Source organism: Passer montanus, unplaced genomic scaffold (assembly GCF_014805655.1).
Source record: "Passer montanus isolate IOZ18808 unplaced genomic scaffold, ASM1480565v1 scaffold50, whole genome shotgun sequence".
NCBI lineage: Eukaryota > Metazoa > Chordata > Aves > Passeriformes > Passeridae > Passer > Passer montanus.
The window spans coordinates 1304822-1324671 of record NW_024369930.1 but is presented as its reverse complement, the minus strand read 5'-3'; the positions used below and the strand labels follow the sequence as shown (position 1 = coordinate 1324671).

At 37.4% G+C, this 19850-nt stretch overlaps 1 protein-coding gene across 1 annotated transcript in view; it reads right to left on the bottom strand.

The window, feature by feature from the left end:
* SEMA3A (semaphorin 3A) overlaps positions 1-19850 on the bottom strand; it is a 278963-nt gene that overhangs the window by 213163 nt on the left and 45950 nt on the right. The window lies entirely within an intron of this gene.

The following is a 19850-nucleotide window of genomic DNA, read 5'->3' as shown; positions in this document are numbered from 1 at the left end:
ACTGACAAGCTCAAGAAGACTAATATGGTAATGACAGCATGCTACATGGAAAACAGAGCATAGACAAAAGCAAATAGGTTGACAAAGCAAAAGATTTATGTTCATATTGTGGATACAAGGTTTTCACGGTACCCATTGCGTCTTTTCTTTGGATCAACTGCAGGCAGCATTGCATGCTGTGTTGTGACTTGGCTGACATGGCAGGAACAGCAACTGCTTTAACACTGATCTAGGATAAGGGGAGCAGCTGCTCCCATCTAGACCCAAAGATACATTCCTTTTTTCCTTCCTTTCAGAAATCACTCTCTACCTCTGTTCTGTCAACACTCCCCTACTAAGGGTCAGGGAAAAATTTATTCCACCTCTTTTATCACATACATTCATATGTAGCACTTCATTTACTGAGGTATTTTTTGCAGGAGATGATAACTCTTAACTCCTAAAGGTTTGGAAGACTGGGTCTTCTGATCATAAGTTCGGGCTCCTAAAGGTCAGATGCTGCTTGCTTAGTTATGTCAATTTTATTACAGTCACCTCACTTTCCATGTACAATAGGCATTTGATGATTGATGTTTCGTAATGGGACATTCCTACTGAACTCTTTAAGAAATTCTTTCCCTCCATTCAAAAGTTCAAAGGAAAGAGAAAAATTGAAACAGCAATTGCATAAGATTTATGTACTGTACAGTGAGAAGCCAAATACTCTCCTGTTGAACACGGTTATCTAGCAGCAATTGGGAACAGCATATGGAAACCAACTTCAGGTATTCTTGGCTTGAAACTGCAGACCATTTTTATAAAAAATGGAAGATAAGGAGAATCAAAATTCAGACTATATAATCTTCTAGTTCAAAAGTATAAACTAATTATGCTATTTGAAGCAATACCACAGAAAGTTGTATTTATGTCTACAGTGGAGTTCATTTTTTTAGAGTCTCAAATATGAAGTTTATGACAAATAATTTCTGTTTTCTACCCATTGAAACTGCTATTTCTTTTCATCTGGTTATGGCTGCTAAAAACTGCATTCACAAAATCAGCCTTTCTACACCATTTCTGGAGATGTATAATTCATTTATAAATTCAGTAGAACAGACATTATAATCTCATCTGACCACTTGCATTTTTTGTTAGAAAAATCAAATTAATCAAAAGATCAGAACTAATTGACTGTTTTACCAACATAAGAACAGAAAAAATTGTTCAACTCTGAGTCATTCTTCATGGAAATTTAGTTATTTCTGTTACTATAATTAAGGTGTTCTATTTTCCTTTTTTAAATGAAGAGCTAATTGAAACTGTGATCTTCAGACCACCAATATCTCAGTGTTGTGATAAGCGGTGTCTTTGAAGTTTTTAAAAGAGGCTCACAAGTGAAGTTTGATCAAGTGTATTCTTTATTTAGGAGCACATAAAATCAGATACTTTTTAGTACACATGGTAAGAATTTTGTCAGTACCATCCCACCTGCCTTCATGAAATAGTGCCTTATTTTTCAGCACAACTCACTGTAATACCTGCAATGTTTAAAATTACTGGTTTTGAACAGTACATAGAGAGACCATGATTTATATGCTCTCATTCCAGGTATTCCATAAACACTTTAGCAATGTGAATTTCATTTCCAGGACAAGTGCTGCCACTTGGTTGCAAGCAGACTATTTCATTCCCACACATTTAAAAACAGCTAGTAAAAAGTTGAATGAGAAACTGCTTAAAAATACTTATTTAAAGAGGGAAAAGTATTTATGCATGGGATCATCTGAGAGTACAAAAAGTTTAGATGTTTCTTACTTTTTGAAACTTAGTCACATACCTTGGAATTAAATTTCCTTTAAAAGCAGGAGGAACACAAGGGGTTATAAGGTGTGGTTGCAGAAAAAAATAAACCATAAAAATGTTTGAAAGATATGATCAAAATGATCTATTTCTTAAAGCAGGTTGCAAGGGCCTAGAAACTCTGCTATAGTCTTTCTAAGCTCTTTCCACCTATTATTTTACTTTGTCTCTTTCCAAATAATATCAGGCAACATGACAGACACGTGCCATAGGTGAATTCTCTCTACTTTCTCCCCAGAACTGTCTGTGCTGTGTTGCTTTGTGAGAATTTTAAATGCCCACACTGTTCAAAACCTATAGAGAAAGGCAGGGAGGAATACTGCCAGAAAGAGTGGAAAGGAATGAGACTTCTCATGGTTTGTGTGCATGTAATTTACACCCTGAGATTAATCTAGAACAGAGCTCAATTGTTTGGCTCCAGCAAAGATGGAAAGAAAAGATTGTATTTAAAGGCCTGTAAGATTACCTGCCCCTCCTACAAAAGAACCAAATATTCTTGATTTAAGGTGCTATGTCCTCAATACCACAGGTGATGAACCTGTGCAATTCTCTTTTGAGAGAACTGGCAATGAAAAAATACCCTGTGACCTCAAGTTACTTCATCCTCTTAGGAACTCTCATTCCCAAAAACTCTTTCCTGTCTATATCCAACTGACACTAACAATTTCAAAGCATTCACTAAATAAAAACAAATAAATGTTAGTAAGTTTGAAGCTCCTGGTTTCCTCTAATGGCTTAAAAGGCAGACTTCAAGAAACTCTGTTAATAAAAAAAAAATAGTTCTATCTACTTCTCTTTAGCAATTTGTTCTGGACGATGTCAGCTTGTTGATGGAATAACAACTCAACCCCACATTTAACAGAGCTGTGTATTGTCATAAAACAATATAACACACCCATAAATCAAGGTGAGTACTTTTCTTTCTGTGCCTTAAAGACCTCTTTTGAGAAGAAGCATTATGTTTTCAAACTTTGACTATTCACATTTTCAGGACTTTAAGGAGGATTTTAGACATAACTTCAATGTAACCTTTATTTTAAAGAATGAAAAATAAAGACTTAGAAATATATTTGATTTCCATGGCAAGGGTCTGGTAATGGGAGGGAGGGAGGTCTGGGGGTGGCTTCTCTGCCTCTATATGACACATAGCCAATACCAGCTGGCTTCAAGATGCACCCATCTCTGCCCAAAGCTAAGAACAAAGAATAAACTTAAGCCTAGAAAGAAGCAAGTGGCAGGGCAAGGTGTTTTTCAAGATTTGTTTTACTTTTCATTATCCTACTCCAATTTTCACTGGTAATAAACTCAGCTGATTTTCCCTAAGTCAGGTCTGTTCTGTCTGTGACAGTAATTGATGAGTGATTTCTCCCTGCCCTTATCAACTCATGATCATTTTGTTATATTTTTCTCTCTTCTGTCCAGCTGAGGAGGGGAGTGGGCTTTGATGGGCACTTGGCATCCATCCAAGGTCAAAACACCATGAGAAAAGAAAAAGGGAAAGATACAAACCAGCACTGAGGGTGTTCTTTCCTACCAGAGTGATTTCTGCCATGTTATGCTGACCTTGGTCACAGCACAAAATGCTTCAGAAGCACAAGAGCTATTAGCAAAGAAAACTTGCCTTTGACTCAATCAATGAACAAACCCAAGACTGTCCCTCCTTTGTTTGTGTATGTATTGTTATTTGAGTTTCTGAAGCTTGATCATCCTAATAGGACTGAATTTTTCTGTAAGGTTTGATGCTGCATACCAGATTTCCTCTATTCATCATAAAAGCACTGACATACTATTGTCACAAACATAAAAGGACCTACTTCATCCAACTAACACTGAATTCTCCACCAATTAATTTCGAGTGAGTCTCCTGGTCAGAACAAAAAATCAAGAGTCAAGCAGATGCTGGGACTGAGTTTGAATTGAGGCATTGAGTCATTGGATGACCTTGTGGACAGTCTCTTGACCTCCATAAGCCTCAGCAATCCAACAGCACCACTGGGGAAAGGCAGGACATCACTGCACACCAGATGCTGTGCCCAGGCCTTCCAGGCTAAGCTACAAAACAGCAAAATAAGCATGCTGATAGAGAAACATTTCCTCAATGACTCAACTGACCCCTCTGACTTCTTCCTCAAAGGCTGAGAGTGACCAGGAAGTCAGTGAGGAACAAGGATGATTTCACTTGTTCTTTCTGGGTGGGCTCCACTCACCATTTAGCTGCAGAAAATCCAAGTGGGATTGCCAAAAATGCCTTTAAAAATACATTGCCAATGTTGGCAAGACAGAAAGTACAGGCAGAAGCACCTGTGTGTGTGCTGAGTGCAGCTGTACATGGACTACTAAAGAAGTTTCCCTGGTGTACATGCCAGAGTGCTGCCACACTGAGCATGTCTGGCTGGGAAAGAAGGGAAATGCAGTAAAATTCAATGAGGTTCAAATCCATGGAAGACAAGCATCACTCATGGACATTTTCCAAAGACTTCTGCACAGTCATTTCCTGTCTGAAAGTGCATAGCATCCCTTGGTCTCCATCAGTACAATTGGTTCTGCACATCTCCACAGACAGTTTGTGCAACTTGTGATCTGACTTCCCCTGAGGAAACAGCTGTCCCACTGTGAGATATTATTGTCCCCATCACTTTATAGGCAACATTAATGTGAGCCAGTGGCTCGGGAACAGGGCACAAAAGAGTACATCCTCTTCAGAGCAAAATCACTCAGGTCAGTTAAGGAAGCCCTGTACTATTCAGTAAAAGCTAGCTATTTGATTAGAGAGGATTAGACAATTTACATAAATTGTCTTCTCATTTCACATCACTAGATTAAAGAAAATGTAGGCAATGAGGAGCAGACTTTACCATAGAAACAGGACTCCACATCCCAGCTGAGTGTTCTGATTTCTAGATATGGGCACCTAAGAATCATGACCCTCTGTTCCTGCATCATAATCTATCAGAAGAGATAAAAAATCCCTTCACCCAGAACACATCACAGAAGACAGTGACTGAAGGCACTCCACTGTGGTGTGGAAACAGAGTCCTGTCTTTCCTGAAGCAATACTGCAATGATTGGTGATTACATCAGAAGGTATGCCAATACTGCTTTAGTCTATTTAGATGTTTATACAATTTACTCTAGCTAGATGTGATCTAAAGGTGTCTCACTCCTTGAGCATACTTCATTTAGGGCATGCAATTTAGATGTTTATACAATTTACTCTAGCTAGATGTGATCTAAAGGTGTCTAACAAGTCCTTGAGCATACTTCATTTAGGGCATGCGTTTTCTGAACCTCAAACAATCTTAGTTCACCTGAGCAAAGGGAAGAAATTTAATGAAAATACTCAACAGAACAACAAATCTCCTTCCTAAACATTATATTAAAAATTTAAGTGCTTTGAAGTTTCCCTGTACAGCCACTTTTAACATAACAGCATATTATTCCCAAGCAAGTTTTGTGTGTGTTTAGAAAACAGGCAGAAGACAGAAAACAAAACTGAAAACATACCCATCATGTAAAGATATCTATAGAGAAAGACTTACATTCTATTTGCTAGGAATCTAACAGTGCACAATAAAACTGAAGCCATATCTGATGCTTTTCTCAATAGTAGGAAAATGTCCCACTGGTTTCACCAGGATCACAACTGAATGCTCGCATGGACTTAATATAACTTCTCCTTCTGCCTTTAACTTCTTTAGTTTTATGTATCACAAACAGTAATGACTGAAAAAGCTTGCTTCAAGTATTCATAAATATTAAAAATATGCAATGCCATTCTACAGCAGTGAAGCTTGTACTCAATATGATGCATTTAGCAATGTCCTTGAGTTACCTGTATTTAAGATGTAACCTAAAACCACAGCTCTTGACCACTTTTATAGCTGTGAATGGTCCCCTGGCTCCTTTCACTTGAGTAGGGGTGTTAACCCCAGTGTCCTGGCTTGCTTCCAGCTTACGTAATGATATTATGCTGCCTTAAATTCTCCAAGAGGTCCTAACTGTAGAAGCTATTCTTCACTTTCTCTTCCTTGAGAAACATTACCAACAGAAAATATCTACCAGTCTGTGTCTGGGAGCTGGCCAAATTTCCCCATGGGAGTAAATGGTCTCTATCTATAACATATAAACTTGTTCAGACATGTGCACACCTCTGTGTCTGGGTTCTTGTGCTGATTGCTTGGATGTGGATAAATACGGATAAATATATGGATAAATATACATGACCATATTTAGAGTTGTTCTGGAATGGTCTTTTTAGCAGAAGGAAATATTTTTCAGCTTTAACTGGTTATGACATTTTCAAAAGAATTATGTAATATATGGAGCAAAAAAAGAACAAAACCTGAGAGGATTTAATTAAGTGACATCAGACGCCTATGGCAGAGACAGGAACTTAACCCAGGTCTCAAGATTTCAGCTTTCAGTATGACATAATTTCTTTCCCTGAAGAAACATTATGTAATATAGTGCAAAAAATATATCAAAGGTATAGATATATGTAATATAATGAAGCGTATGTAATGAAGAATGTATAGTATAACAAAGAAATATAATAGTCTAATCTCATCTCTGAAAATAAATTTCTTTTGTAGGGAAAAGAAAGTAAGTACTGTATCTATTTTGGGGTAGGTATCTACAGAATAGTGTTGAAGACTTCTCCAACAGTTAGAAACTGGATGTTTCAACTTTCACTCTGTTTCTGCCCTTCAGTCACCATTTTCACTTCATTCTACTTCTCTGATTCTAAGGATAAAGTTGACATAGCTACATAAGGGAGCCTTTACTACATCAAAGAAGACTACCACACTGTCTCTGTCAAAACCATGGAAGGGTGCGCTCAATTTTTACCATTGAAACTGATTTCCATAAATTTCATGACTCAGTACTTGCATCTTGGTGGTATGATAATATAGCAATATATGCTTGTGGGTTTTGTTAGAGAGGGAGCATCACTTGCGATTTGACTCGTCTCTGTTCTCTCTCCATACAATTACTTTGCAAATACATTGGCAGAGGGCAAAGGAGAAGGGATGGTAGATGTTTTAGCATTCACTATGGACAGAGCACTTTGAAAAATCTGTGGCCTAATGATTTTTCTGTCACAGACTATGTGCCCCTGTTTTTCCCATCTACAGAACTGCAATAATTTTTAATGAACTCATAAGTGTATTGTGAGGTTGAACATAGCATTGTCGTGGTTTGCAAACTACTTGGAGATTTTTGGCTAAAAGGTGCTGTAAAAGTGTAAAGAAGTTAATTGAAATTACAGGAGTCAAGTCCTCATGTGTATCTCTGTGTTTATGAGCAGGTTTTTCACCTTGCCCTCATTGAATTTGAGAAATAAAAAACACACTCATCCCCAAAGAACTTACATCTGAGCAGAAAATACAGATGAAAGGCCAGAAGAAATTTAAAATTATCATGCCCATTTTACAGAGAAAGAACTCAAACATGAACAACATATTTGTTTTAGGATGCACAGAAAAGGAACAGCAGATGCAGGAATGTAAAGGCAGATTTCCTAAAGACAATCCCAAGTGCTTAATTTAGACGAGATTCTAGTTAGCAGAGTCTCTCTACAATCTTCCCACTGCTCAGTCTAATTAGTGATTTTTACTGCTGTTAGAAAGGTAAAAACAGTCCCTTAAAAACCTACAGCTAGCTTGGAAACCGAATACAGCAGCATGCTTCGTTTTATTATCACCTTCTTGTTTAGTTAAGCCTTTTTTTCCCCCCTTTTCTTTTTGTTGTCACATGGAGCTCATGAAACTCCTTAGTTTTGATAGTGTTTTTTATTAGGAGGATTTCTTTAGGTAGCTGAAGTGGCTGAGAGCAGGGCTTGCTGAGGAAGTGCTCAGCCATGGCCCACTGGTTGGTGTCAAAAGGCCAGCATCTGGTACCATTCTCCCAGTGCTCAATTGCTTCTTTCTTTCAGCTCTTTTCAGACCAAGGTACAACTTGAGAAGTGCACTCTGTGTTATAAAAGCCCTGATAGAATGGCAGCTTTATGTGCATAAATCTGTTCTCACTGCCAACACCACAACTTAGCCAAATAGCAACTGCAGCCACAATACCAGGAGGCCAAAGTTTTCTAAGACTAAATTTGTCACCTCGTCTCTTGCAAGTAGCTGCCTACAGAAGTGAATATGACCTTAAATTTGATTCTCCCATTGTACACAAGCTACAGAGAAAATTGAAAAGTGTTGATTTATTGTTCTATAGATTTCCTCCATTTTTCTTTACTTTTTTAATATTCTTGACAAAATTATGCATTTTTATTTAAATATTAAGAAAAAAACCCACAACTGAAGCAGTGACAGAGACATGATTAACTGTCAAAAAAATCTATGTAAAACTCAACTGTCAGAATTTACTAATCTGAACAAAGGGAGTTTAATTTTGATTTTATTGAAATATAAAATTTCCTCAAATTAAAACCAAATGAATATATCTTTACAGTCAAACTGAGATTCAACCAAGGCAGACAGCATCAAGTGCTAGTTCACAGAGTGGGGTCAGCACTCTTTCTTCACTGCCTTTGCCAATGTTTATGTTTTTTTCTAATCAGGGGAAAATCAGAGCCATGTGGACACCTAGAGGAAAAACAGCAGGTCTCAAAATGTTATTGGCAGGGTAAAATTTGTGATTGTCCCATGGCACTTAGTTTTTTTGTCAATTTTGTTTCAGTTACATTTTCATATGAATGTCTTCTATTTTGTGAAGTCGTTTGGGCTTGAAACAAATTTTCTCATGGTTTTTATAGAATTGTAGAACAGCCATTCCCAGGTGGAACTCGTATAAAGCAAAGCTTTATTTTATTCCACAGGCCTAAATCTAATATATAACCTCTCTATTCTTATAAGGCATAGGTTAACACAACAGGTGTTTCAAGTTCCTGGGAGATGCATTAAATAGACAAATTTAATCCATGATTAATAATGATTTTTTTTTTAATTTGGAAGGAGAGGAGAAATATGAAATTGCAGCCAGGTATATACTATAAACAGCTTTAGGATACAAATAACCTTCATAACACCTGCATGTGGGGAAACAAAGTTATATTTTAGAGTGTGTTTAATAGAACAAGTCAAAAAAACCCCACTACTAAACTAAATATTGCAGTGCAAGTGCATAGCAGTCATAATTTTTAAAAGAGGTACCCAAAATAATGAACAAACAGCCAATAACTAGAAAATCACCTGAAGTAGTGAATTCAAAGGGCTTATTAAAAATATCAAATTTACCTTTTAAAAGACCTGTGTAATTACATGCATCATGATAAAGCATACAGGGCAGGAAACGCAAGCATGTGCTGTAAATTCTGGACAATCTATGGCTGTTCACATGCAGAAAACACAGCAGGTTCCCAAATACATGGAAGCATAAATGTTCAGGAGAGCAGGCCTGAAGTCAGTTTGTAATGCTCCATTATGGGCCTGCCTGGCTAGGAAAATTTTGTCTGTCTTACAGTTTGTCAGTAGAGGAGCTGAACACATCAAGAGTTAATGGGACATGCCACTTCTTAAACCCAGTTGGCACATCACTTCAAACAAAGCCACCAGACTGTGGGATATGAATTCTGTCTTTGCTGGTATCAAACCTCTTTCTTAAGCACTAAGAAAAAAAATCCACTTTTGTCCTCCAGTCTTAGAGACTTGTGTTAAACACAGCTATGGCAAGCCTGAGGGTGCACGCCAGAGCTCTGACTCACTAGGGTGAATGAAAAAAATATGATCTGTGAAGAAAGATAAAGGATTTTTGTTACATTTCTTTTAAGTCAGAAGAACTAATCTCAGGGCAGATTCCAGAGTTTATTCATGTGAAAATCACTGTATAAACAATCTGAAGTTCGCCTGACTGTGTGATGTGTGCTTAGGCTGAGTACTGGGAGTGGTGTGTTTATCCATTCTGTACTTGATGGGATGCTGATTTAGATGGTAACTATAGATTGGACACCCAGTTAATACCTAATCTTGATGTGTAAATCTTTTGGCTGACTCTGTTAAGTCTGTTGGAAAGAGACTGTGTTCTAGATTCTTGGAAGTCCCTTATGAATCCAATAGGTGATTATTTAACATCTTGGTTTCTGATTCCACTTAGCCTGCTCTCAATACTCTCTGTCATGGTGAGTCATTATTTACAAAGAAACTAGTGTGGCTATTCAAGAAGACTTCAGTGACTACAAGCCCCAAAACAAACTTTGTGAAGTTACAACAGCAAAAGCAATCAAGTAAAAACTATACCTGTGGGCTCCTCAGATGTAAAGGAGGTTATAAGGAGTGTATGAATATTGGCTTTCCTTCAAGTAATGAAAACATCCAAGGGGATGTTAAAAGAAAGAGTTTGGGGGAACTGGTGTCAGTGAAATGTCTCTGCATTTTGTGTTCTGAAACCAAATGTACTCTTCTCCTATTAAGAAGGAGAGTTGTAACTGCTAAAAATTGTCTACCTGCCAGCATGCATTTCTCTTGATCCTGTAAGATCTGTGATCCAATGGGATACAAAACTCTGAGTTATACTCATCAACATAAGCCAAGTATTCTGCTGGCTTTGAGTGCGGGGGGCTATTTGCTACAGTGATACTTTTGACATGAATAAGACATGCTGTTTTTTTCATCTGAGTTGCGTTAAATAACTGAACAGTTACTTGTGGATGTTGGATTCGATATGGGGAAGTAAGTTATGGTTCATAATTTAATACACATAGTGGATTTGAAATGGTCTCTAAAGAAGCTCAGAGGAAAACTCATATACAAATGCTTATTGGTTTGCTTTAGATTTGTGTTTGTACAGAGAAACCAAGAAGCGTACATAACAAGAACTTGGTGTTTCTCCAGCTATCTCAACCAGTATTTCATTTTAAATATTTCCATGTGTATATGAAGCTGAAATATTTTTTATGCAAACAGCCATCATATAATTCTCTCTTTGAAGTTACTAGGCACAATAAATAAAAAAACCCACCAGAACAATAACATTGAGAATTTGACTTTAGAATATCTTAGGAAACAGACATATCTTCAGGGTGGTTAGCTGGTGGGGGGTATGGCAGAGCACATAGAGCAATGACATGTGATATGTTTTCATTCCTCCCATAATATCTCAAGTCGGTAGAAGCCTAATTTGATGACCAGTCTCTATGAAATATGGTGATACTCACAGTAAAATGACAAAAGTGCCAACCTGGCTGACAAAAGTTCCAACCGGATTTACAGAGTGAGTCACACACATTCTTTAAGAACCTTTGGGTAAGGAGACATTCAGGCTGGCTTGAACTCCTTCATTCTTTTTGAAGCTTCAACATTTACAACATATAGCACATGGCTAGTATGCTGTAGTATGGCCAGATCTCAGACTAATTATTACTTTTTCTTACCTCTGATAAGTACACAAGACCAGATGTTCAATCTAAACACCACACAGTACTTGCTGATGCTATAGATCATCCCATCTCCATATACCTCAGTGAAACTAGGTCAGCTTACACAAGCTGGGGACCTTCATTTCTTCTCTGCAAAGTGGATCAGGCAGTATATGTATTTCATTTTACATCCTGGATTGTGGATGTGTCTCCAGGACATCTGACAACACTCTGGATAAGTTAAAGATTTGGTGAGTCACGGTTAGTTACAGATTGAGTATCCCAAATCCTCCCTGCCTAGAAGGAGGATTGAGAAATGCCATGGACACAATGCCCATCTGTAAAGAGTAATAAAGCCTCAGCTGTTTATGTGGAGATGGATGTTCCCACTCCAGTGTTGCTGATGGCTCCATTCTGCAAGATGTCAGCAAAATACTTGAGCACTTGTGACTTTCATGAACAAAGGACAACAGAATTCCTCATCTGCTAATAGCTTTGTGTTAAGAAGCCAATTTGCCTCGCAGTCACTGCTGCAAAGTTCTTTCACACTGTAGAAGAGTCAGGCACACTGAAAGTTGAACTTCAGTTAGGATTTTTGAAGGATAGAGTTAAGAAGTGAAAGAAAATTTTGGGTTTAAGGTTAGAAAAATTTTGTCTTTGGTGTTATTCCCATGTGCTCAATGGACATATAGTAGGGGTGAATTTTACTTGGCATGTTTAGCCAACACTTCATCAAAAACTAATTTTCCTACATCTAATGACCCAACCAGCCTCTTTCAGTTTTTATAGTTTAAAAAAATGGGAGCTGGTGTCACTGACATCATAGATTTTCTTCTACAGAAAAGGCAGGAAATTTCACCTCACTTCTAACTTGCTATGCAATAATCACAAAGTGTCACTTTGTTTATTAACTGTATGTTGACATATAATTGCAGTGTGAGAGTGACCCCACAATCCAGTCATAGCGATCACTGGCAGGTTAGGTTTGACTTCAATAATGCCCCTTCTTGCACTAAAAACAAGTGCAGCCCCATCCAATTGCTAAACTCAACACTCTGCTGCTAAAGTCAAGCTGAATGATGAACCAGTGTGACAGGAAGTGAGCCAGAGAACTTCTAAGTGATATTATTAATTGTTAAGATAAACACATTTTAATGAGGGCTACAGGGTTTCGTTGGTTACATAGCCTTTGCAAAGCCAGCTCTGGAAAGAATACATAATATTTGCTTCAGAAACCAAAGCAGGTATCTGTTCTTATGGTTCTTTCTTGCAATTATCATGCCAGAAAAATTTATGAAGAAATAGTGGCACAGGTAAAAAAGTGTATTTGCTGCTGTGAAGATGCAGAAAGGCACAGCTGGGTACAAAGCAGAGAGAATCCTGAGCGTCAACATCTTTGTTGTTGGTGTTGCAGTCATTGCCACAGTCCCATTCTCTTAGAAACTTGGTAGGCTTCACATTAAAATTAGTTGGATTTCTGTTCCCTAATATTTCATTTTCATTTTTTCATCATTCTGTTTGATATTTTGTTTCTGTTGTTTCAATGGTAGATTCCAAGCACAGCAGAGTCAAGATACTACTGATTTTTCTTTCAGAGTGTTATGGAATAACTGTTTCTGAAACCTGACATTATCATTGATTCAATAGGTAAAAACACAATTAAAACAAATAAACTACATATTTTCACACTTATATGAAACATCTGCTCTGAAATTCCATGAAAATATTAAATTTTCTGCATTAAAATTGGTACTGACATAGGAAAATAGAAGCTAAAATAACACAAGAGACAATTTCTGAGCATGTATCTAGACTGCATGAAATGTGCTGTTCCCTGGAACCCTGATTCCTCAGCTGGCTACTAAGCAAGACACAGCAGAGCACACCATGACTCTGCACTGTTCCAGGCGGATGTGCTTCCTTTCCAAGGAAAGCATGGCAAGGAAGGAAATGCACTTGAGTGTCATCTTTATATGGCTCTGATGCTTTAGACACAGACTGTATTAACTCTGTTTTTTCCAGATTTTTTTTATTTTATAAAAATAAAAAAAATTTCCTAATACCCCCAATAATTCTGATAGGCATCTAAGTAATTTTCAGATTAAAATTCACTTTTAAAAATGGCTTGGTCATGTGGGACCAGACTCTAGCCATATTACTTAGTTGTCTGATTACCCTTAAAAAATACAGTAATCAGATGGGTTCCTAAGAGTTTAATGTCTGACAATAGAAATATTTCATATTCCTAATGACCCCATTTGAAGAATTATTTGAATTTTATCCTAAGATTTCTATTGCATCTTTCTGAATAATTCTTTGACAAAAGAAGTGTTAGCAACTGTATCTAAGGGTCTGAAGTAAAAATGTGATTCATTGCTGTATGTGGGGTTGTGGTATTTATACAACCACAAATATCTGGGTGAACAGAGTCTCAATTTTAGAAGTCTTAATTCTTGGTGTTTGCATTGTGTCTGGTTATTCAATTGTAAAATGAAACCATAAATTGCACATGCCCTGAGAGTAGGGTGTGAACCTTAATACTTTATCTGCTTCAATTAGTCACCATTTTTTGCTTTCAAATTTATATTGTCTCTACAGCTCAATGACTAGGTGGTCATCATAATTTATCTTTATGGTTTAGAAAGATTGTTAAAAGTCTTTGTCAGAAAACAGTTAAGTGATTGGTTTAGACTTTCATTTTAAGTTTCAGAATTGTTGGCTTTTTCACATTTTTAAGTGAAAGATTCCCTCCCTTTTCTCAAGATCAATTTCCATTTCAAAATCTAGTCTTCTACAGCAAGGCACTCATCCTGTAAGCATTTTAAGAAGTCAGAATTAATTTCAAGGAAAAACTGTACAAATATCACAACAAAGATTCTTAATTTATCCAGCTGGACTCCCAATATGAAATTCTAAATATATTGGCCCAATGAGCTTGACCAAGCTTAGAGACCAAAGTTCTCCAAATATTAAAAATTCTCACTGCAAAAGAACTATATTCCTCCAGGCTTATTAATTCAGCCTAATCTTGAATTCTGGAATTCCTCCCACTGTCAGTGTACAAAAATCTTTGAGCTGTTTCTCCCCATGAGGACCTTGTCTCTGGTTTTCAATCTTGTCCCAGCAAAGCTTACTTGAACTACATACCTGAATCCCTTCAGACCTTCACGGGTCACCATCCTTGGATTGATGGCAATTAACACATTCAGTTTCTCACTTAAGCAACTACACAAATATCTCTGTATTCATCAGAGATAACTGGTGGTGAATGCCTGAGCAACTTCAGGTCACTGCCATCACCATCTGCTTGCTGAGCACGTGAGGTCCCAGGCTCCAGTCTCTGTAACCTGCCTGGATCACAGTGCAGGGACCTGCCCCTGGGGGATTCAGGACCTGAGCTTGGCTGGGAAAGAGGATGGGCAACTAAGAAGGGTAGATGGAGTAATAGGGCTGTACCAATTTTCAAGAGACAAAACAGTTCAGAGAAGATGACAGAACGGTATTGAGAGTCTTTTTGGGACAAGACAGGGACAGGGCAGGAGAATATCTTTCTCTACCTGTGTGCTCACACAGACCCAGAAATCTGACCAAACTCAGGTCCCTTGTCACTGGAAATTCCAGGAGATCGTGTATTAGTGTCTGCTGTGCTGCTGCAGAATCCTGCATTCACATAGCAGATGCAGCCCTTTCCTAAGAAAAGGGTGTGCCAACTAATCCATCTCACTTGCTGCTACTGATCTCAGACTACAAAGTTCATTCTCAAGAGAGGGGGAAACAATTTCACCCGTTCTAATTCTCCTAAACTGTTTATTCCCTTGGGCAAAATAATCAGCTAACACACCTGTGGAACACGATTGTGGAACAGGGGAAAGCCAGCAGGGAAACTCCCTGCAGCCAGGGCTGCCTGTGCTGTCACTGAAGTGTGCCCGGGGTGTAATGGCACATTAGGTGGGCATTGATCTCAGCCAGTTTATGAGCTCTGTTACTGAATTGAATCACTTGCTGCTGAATCCCATGGAGCAGAAATTGCTACTTCCTAAGCTAATCCATTTTCAAATTAGCTTCCAATTGTGACAGATGACCTCACTGAAAATCAGTTTACCTAATTGCTAACACTCACTAAGGGAAGAGAAATCAATCTTTATATCTCTTTCTTTGCCCTATTTTTCTTAATATTTCTCACAGCTTCCTTTCACACTGCTCCAACTGGGAAGACAAGCTTTATGAGAAAGCTAAGATAGCTTAATTGTCTATTCCAATTCAGAAGTCAAGAGGAGTAAAGGGAATCGATGACTGCCACTGTTTCACTGACAGGGGAGTTGAGAATATGTATTCATTTGTTTGTGCAGCTTTCCTAAATCGTTACTTACATCCATAACAGACCAAGATACAGAGATTTCTGCATATATAGACTGTTTCTTGATCATTGTGTCTAATTATGGACAGTTCATTTCCCAGTTTTTAATTGTGGGAAGGAAAGACTTGATGCCCAAGTAACTGCAAAAAATCTATAGCAGAAGCAATCACAGGTTGCCCCATATATCTGTTCTACATGACTTTCATTATGAGAAATGGAGTTTGTTTTGTTTATTTTTTTTCCAATTACCAAGGTGAGCTATAGGTACAGATGAAATTGCATAAAGAATACCCTATAGAAGAACACTTCAAACTGAAGAAAATATAAAATCAAAACAATTAAAATAGGCACATCCCATTAAAAAAAACAAACAAACAACAACAAAAAAATCCCTTCCTTAAAAAAAACAAACAAACAACAACAACAACAACAAAAAAAAATCCCTTCTAATAATTTCTTTGTAAAAAAAGCTCCCTACATCTAATTACAGAGACCATTTTCTGGTACAAAATAGTATTTGAGTTTGAAGCCTGCCTAATTTCAATGACACTGCATTTCGAGCAGATATCTCTTCAAAGGAAAGTGACATATTTATATGTGATATATATTCTATGTGATAGGATAAATTTCATATATGTACAATGTAAAAAGGCTCTGAATGCCATGAAAAGTTTTCAGTATTTTTATGGTACTATGAATCATGTAAAACTAAGAAAATTTACTAAAAGAATGAAAAAGGAAAAATTAGACACTTAACACTAATTCAGTACAAAAGTCATACAGACATATCCAAGCTGTTCTTCAAAGCAATCAACACAAATTTAGTAAATACAAAGTTCATCCTACACTGACTTAATATAGCAGGCAGGGAGAAAAGGATGTCTGTGCAGCTGAGTAAGGGACAGTCCAGATTTTCATTTTGCTATGTCAGCTGGCTCAGAAACAAATCTGCATTTCCTCCTGGGAAGATACAGATGTACTTTTTAAATAACAAAATAGCCAATATGTCTCTAAATATGATTATCATAACCACATATAACTTGTTGTACAACTATGTTCAGCTTCATAGGTAGGGCAGAAAGCCAGAAAATGTGGTGAACATATCCTCTTCCTCAACCCTTTGACCTACAAGTGTGATGTTTATCTTCATGCTGACATTCCTAAAAATCTATATTTCCCCCTTGAATCAAGCTACCATATATTGAGAACAGAATAGCAACTTATGTTCTTTTGGCATTTTAGAAACATTTTTTTTGCTGCACACATTGCCTTGCTTTTGCTTTCCTTTTGGATGCCTGTGTCCTCATTGAGCCCACAGTTTATTTCTGACTGTGTGACTCTGCAGCCATTCCTGGTGACATGTTAGAAAGAATCCCAAGGAAACATTGTGGCTTGTGGTTTCAAATGTCAGTTTTACTATGTCCCTGAAGCTTAGACATGAATGACATGTTGACCTTTGAAGTAGCATTGTCCTGGGACATAGCTGAGATTTTCTATTAGAGTGAGGTTTGCCTTTAACAGAAGAGGAATGTTCAGATAGCCTGACTGGTACTTGGCCCCTGGCTAGGCTAAAAGTATAGCTTTCCCTCTCAGGCCTAATTCCTAGCACAGGAATGCAGAGACAAAAAGAAACACAATAGGGAGATAAATCTAGCCGAAGTTATTCCAAGCAACTTTATAGAAGTTTGTGCTCTAAATTGGAACACATACTTCTTCCTTTGGTTATTTCATCCATTTTTGACTGTGCCTAATATATCATTAAAGTGCTATTATAAAATTTAAATGGATTGGTGAGTGTGTTTTTCTTAGGGGAAACGCTTTGTGAGAGCTCCAAAGTAATTGGATAAGGTATAGCTTATTTGCTTTAGATTTCTCTAATCACAATTTGTATGGAACTCAGCTTCCAAAATATTTGGACCCCCACAGGAACAAATAGAAGCGTTGTAGGAACAGAAATGCACTGGTGACCTCATAGCAATTTTTAATATTCTTAAGTGTTGCTTCCAAATACTAAAATCTTTTGAAGTGATGTCTAGCTATTTTTCTATGATATCTGGGGATAAACTCAATTCTTTATTTATCTAAGCAGAGGTTCTCCTTCAGTGAATTTCATAATATTGAGAAAGCTAATTGAATTAAGTAATTATAAAAGGTACCAGAGCAAACCCATGAAACCAAACTCATGTGCTCTTCAGAATGCTCAATGTCATTGTAATTTTCCCATGTCATTTCAAAAAGTCTTCAGAAAAGAGATTTAGTCAATGTTCATGCAAATTTAGATTTGAGATTTGAACTCCAAAACAGTAACCAAATGTGGTGAATGAACTTCAGTGTAAGAATACTTCCCTTCTAAATACAAAGAAAATACAAACTTGCTTATAAAGCTAAACTTCACTGAAAGATAAAGGCCTGTCACTAAATACAGCAGCCCTGCTCATCAATGCGTGGTACTATAGAGGACAGTGAATCTGTGACCCTTTCTTCTCTCAGCCTCAGTGCCCTCTAAATTAATGTTCTTTTCCTGCTCTTTCTCATGGGAAAGATAATGAGGAAACTGAATATTTGCAAAAGTGAACCAAAAATGCTACTTTCTCTGAATGTAAAATAACCTGTGTTAGAGGACCTAATTTTTAACATTATGATTTTTTAAATTAAAAAACCCCAAACAGCAACTAGCTTTATTGTTTTCCATCACTGCAAACGGGACAAAAGTAGACCTAATTTATGCTAACTTTGAAGATGTTTTACTCTCTTATACTGATGAGAAATCAAGCTGAAAACCAGACATATTATCATTTCTGTATAGACTGTCTATTAGAATAAAATATATTTTTGTTATAACTTCAAAACTAGGCTCATATCTGAAGGAATCTACAGAATGTGTCAAGATTTTTTTCATTAGACATTATCAGACTATTGACAGATTTTATAATTACATCATGATTCTGACTGGAATCATGGGTGCAATCCTGCCAAGAAAAAGATGCATCTGCATAAAACATGGATTATATATTATAACATTTGTAAAATGGTAAATTATCTACTGCAGCTTTATAGGAAAATACTAGTATGTAAAACTGAAGTGCAACTGCTGCTTAGAACAGTCTGAAAGGAATTGTTATTACTGGAGTTCAATAGGTGTCTCTTAAAGTTCTTGGAATTAAGTGTAGTATTGTACTAAGCACAGCAAAAACCATATGATGGTGAATGTCTGTATTATCTTTTCTTCCCATAAATTATCATGAACATACCAAGATGATATGCATACAAGAGAACAGAAGGAGAAACACAGTATCTACTATGCTGCTGTCATGAGTGACATTTTAATTGGCTCACAAGCGAATGGGGACTGCAGTATGTTTAGACTTAATTTCCACATGTACAGTACAGCCATTACAGCTAGACTCTTCTACATCTGGGAATTAGTTTATAGCATTGCAACTGCTGCTCATCTGCTCTTCTGCTGCCTCTGCCATGAACATGAGTCTTGACAGAGAATCTGTGGCTGGATGAAATAGCTATCAGACATTAATGTGGTCCCTTTAGGTATGCTAGCAGAGAGCACACCTCTGTAAGCAGAGAGAAGTCACAGTGCTTAGAATTGGAGCCAAGTAGAGCAGGGGTGGGAGACTTTGAGTGCTGCTTCTTGTGCTGGAAGGGGAAAGGCAGGGTGGGTGAAAGGTATAGTAGGTACAGCACAAATACACAGCTGGGGCTGGAATCCACCTTGTGAGGATTTGCTGCTGTTCCATGCAGCTTTCAGGGCTCAGACCCTGGTCAAAGGCCATCTGCATTGCAGATGGATGGGACTTCTCCAGGAAAGTGCCTTTCCTACCCAAAAATTATGATTTGCTAGAAATTTTTTTTATTATTACTTTTAATGAAAATGAATAGTTTTCGAGAAGGTTTGTGTTTGAAACTTTTCTCAGATAGATCCATAACAGACTATCCCTAGGGAGTAAGTTTGCCTTGACTGTACTTTTACTTAGACAAAACACGAGGATAGAGAATTAATGCATGTGTGTCATGGTCCAGTGAAGATAATTTTGTATAAATATGCAATGACAATCAGAAAGACTGTATATCTCCAAGGACATAGGGTGCACAGAGTGACATCCTTGGAGATACTTCACAATCAGGGTTTTACCTCACCATCCTCTTCCTGAGGGATCACCATGAAACAAAAAATGGATGAGATTTTAGCTGTGGTCTCCCACATTCCCTGAGACACAGAACAGTTGCCCATAGAAATTTCATTTTTATATCCCCATCAAACCATCTGGTCTATTTTCC